Source organism: Vigna radiata, chromosome 7, assembly GCF_000741045.1.
Source record: "Vigna radiata var. radiata cultivar VC1973A chromosome 7, Vradiata_ver6, whole genome shotgun sequence".
NCBI classification, from domain to species: domain Eukaryota; kingdom Viridiplantae; phylum Streptophyta; class Magnoliopsida; order Fabales; family Fabaceae; genus Vigna; species Vigna radiata.
In genome coordinates this window covers 18085672-18089457 of record NC_028357.1, presented here as the reverse complement: position 1 = coordinate 18089457, position 3786 = coordinate 18085672, and positions in this window count along the sequence as shown.

Genomic DNA, 3786 nt, shown 5'->3' with positions numbered 1-3786 from the left:
CAGTTAAAATCACAAGTCTCAAAATTCAGAAAAACATCCTGCTCAGTATCTCAATCAAACTTTATCTCAACCACCTGTCTCATAAATTGGGATTCATCACTTATAGCACATCATGAATCATCTCAACTTCAATCAAACAATAGAATCTCATAAAGCAAAACTTATCACACAAAACAGCCACAGTTGAATCAAAGCAGTTCAGTTCATTCAAGCAGAGCACAAAAAAAAATGAAATGGAATAGAACAAAAATTAAAGCCACAAACAAAAACAAAAATTAAAAGTAAAAGTTCAGAGAACTGGGTTACCTCCCAGCAAGCACTTCTTTAATGCTTGACCCAATAAGTTCATCATCATAGCATCCATCAATAGATGCTATTAGTAACATCCATCAGTAGATGTTAACTTTTCTTGTCTTCATTGGTATCCCTCAGTAGACATCAACCTTTCTCATATTCATTGGCATCCATCAGTAGATGCCTAATCATCTAACATCCATCAGTAGATGTCTAGTCACCATTCTTTTCCATAGCAGCATCCATCAATAGATGCTCTCTCAAACTCTTCCAGCATCCATCAGTATATGCAAATCTTTCTCATCAACATCCTTCAGTAGATCTTAATCTTTCTATTCTTCATCAACATCCATCAGTAGACGCTGTCAGTACTGCCATCAGAAGCAGCGCATAACCTAAAAAAAAAAGTCAAACACAGAAAAACAAAATCAAATCCAAACCACACAAATAATAAAAAAAAATAAAAATTAAAAATTAAAAAATAAAACAAAACAAAATCAAATCAAATCAAATAAATAAAATAAAATAAAATGAAATACAATAAAATCAAATCAAATCAAATCAAATACGATCAAATAAAATAAAATAAAATAAAATCAAATCAAATCAAATAAAAGATAAAAAAATCAGGAACTGGGTTCAAGATATTTTTTTTTTCTTTTTGTTGAATTTTTTTAGGAATTTAATATAACCAGGAACCTGTTGCAGTGTCCCAATCATAGGAACTTTAATCTCCAATTTCTTAAAGATTTCCATGAAACGCTCAAATTGTTTTTCCTTTTTTTCCTATGATCCTTCTTTGAGTGGGGAAGGGGTTTTTTATATGATGCTTTCTTTTTGCTTTCATCCTTCCCCTCTCTCTTTTTTTCCTCGGGACACTCCTTAGGGCACAAAGGACTTTTCTCAATTTTTTTCTTTTCTCTCTCAACCCCTTCTTTTTCTTCCTCTACATCCTTCTCTTTTTCACTCAAACATTCTTTTTCTTCTCTCTCTATTTTTCTCTCATCCTCATTCTTTTCCTCCCTCTCTTTGTCCTTTTCTTTTCCTTCACTTTCTTTTTTTTCTACCTCTTTTTCTTTCTCACTCAAACTTTCTTCTTCTTCTCTCTCTATGTTTATCTCATCCTCTTTCTTTTTTTCTTCTTTTTCTCTTTCCTCATCTGACACCTTGCCACTTTCAATGACTACATCTATGCATTTCTTACCAAGGTCATGTCTCAAATAACTCTCAAGATTATCAAGCTCTTGAATTATGAATTTACACTGCACCTCCATCCTTTCGGATGCTGCTTGAGTGCTTTCCTAAATTGAGAGAGATTCCTGCATGAACCACTGAAGGGTCTCCTCAAGCTTTGTAGCACTATTAGCTTATGGTGGTTCAGTGAATGGTCCACCAACTTGCTCATATTGATTTTGCTTTGTTCTTGAGTGATGTTCCCACCAGTAGTAGAAATTACCTTGGTAAAATTGCATCTTGTTAGATCATATTGTGAGACCTGCACAAAAGTTCTAGAGATGGAGTGTTAGTACAAAAATAAGAAAAATAAAAATTAGGGATTTGAAAAATAAAAAAATGGAAAAATAAAAAAAAGAAAAAAAAAAGTCAAAATTAATCAAGGATCACACAAATAGAATAGCTTAAACCGTGAGTCCCCAACAACGGCGCCAAAAACTTGTTGGGGCAAATCGGCAAGTGTACCTTGACTTATATGAGATGGATATGTTGTTGGGGTTATACTTCACCAATTTCCCTCTCATGTATATAAGAATTCTTCTTTATGCATTAATGCCAACGTCCCTCACTGAATCACTTAAACTCGATCCCTCAGTAAATAAGTTTGTCCCTAATTACCAGTTCATACAATTCCTAGCATTCCTGGTAAAAAGATGTGAAGATCAAGAGGTTAAGAAGACTAAGACTCATACCCTCATCCTTGAGCAATATAACCCTTAGGAGTAATTCAACAAGAACTTGAATTAAAAGGAACCTTCCGACACTTATGCAATTCATAGATAATGCTATTGTATAAGCAAGAATTAAATAGATGAATTACTCTAACAATTAATGAAAAAGCATATGGAATTAAGAATTAATTCAAATAGATGAGAGTTTACAAGGTTAAATCATTCCCAACAAAAAATACAAATTAGTTCCCCATAGACATGGGGAAACTCTATGAACAATGGAAGAAAGAATGAGAATGGAAGATTAAGAGTAGGCTAAGAGTGTATTGCTATGATCTTCTCTACCAGGGATGCAAAACCTAGAGCCCCAGTGATACACAAGGGGCTAACACTATGACACACATAGGACCTATCACAAGAGGAATGGCCAAAAAGCTTCAAGAAGAGTATTCTCCAAAAGGTCAAGTACTCTTTGCTATCTTTGGATGGGAAATTGGAGATCAAGGAGATACTACACAATTGCCAAAGCATGGAGAAGGGTAAGATGGTCATTGCTACAAAAGGAGAAGTGTTCTTATCAAGATATGGGGCTACATTAGAAACTTCTCCTTCACATACGGATGTAGCATTTGTGTGAGTGAGCCTTTGGTGTTCATTCACTTGTTCCTTAGTGTTTTCTTCCGTGTTGTTCTGATCTACTCCAAATTCATTGTTTCATTGATTTTTTCCGTACTGCATCTGTGTGAGTGAGCCTTTGGTGTTCATTCACTTGTTCCTTAGTGTTTTCTTCACATTTTAATCGGTGCATCTTGTGTGTTTTCATTCTATTCAGCTTTTAAATTTCAGATTTCAGTTTTTATCAAGTCTTGTGCTATGATTAAAGTAGTTTTGATTTGTTATTTGGTTTTCCATTCAACAAATGTGTTTCGGTAATTGAGTCAATCCAGTGCAGTGATAGCTCTTCATCGATCTTAAAAAGCATCAAGACATTGTCTAGCTTTGATCACATGAGCTTAACATTGAAGAAAAACACCAATTCTGCAAAATTTTTGAATTCTGCGTAACGTTTTCTGTTTTCTAAATCTGGAACTACTGTGAATCTCTGTTCAGTCCAAATCTGTGATGTTAAGTGTTTGCAACAAGTTTCCTTCGTGATTTTAAACTTGTTTCAAGTGTATACAAGCCATTTGCATCATTGAATCACAGAAACTATAGTTGAGTTACGGGATTTCCCGAGAATGCAGCAACAGAATTTACTGTTGTATCAGTTTCTGTTATGGAAATTTAAACTCTGTGATCCAGAGGTGTGTGCCAGTTGTTTTGCTGGTTTGAATTGATGATTACCACTCCAATAATTGAATTAAATTCAGATATGAAGTTTGGAGTAAGAACAATTGAGTTGCTGCAAATCTGTTATGTTTGCTGTTTTATGATTTCAAAATAAACTCTGCACCGTGTTTTGTTGTCTTTGCAAGTCAGTAGGTCATTTTAATTCTGCTAGCTTTATTTTCTAGAGCTAGATCTAGACTTAATCTCCTTGAAATTCATTGTTCCTAAACCAGTTTGAATCCAGTTAAGTTTGATTTCA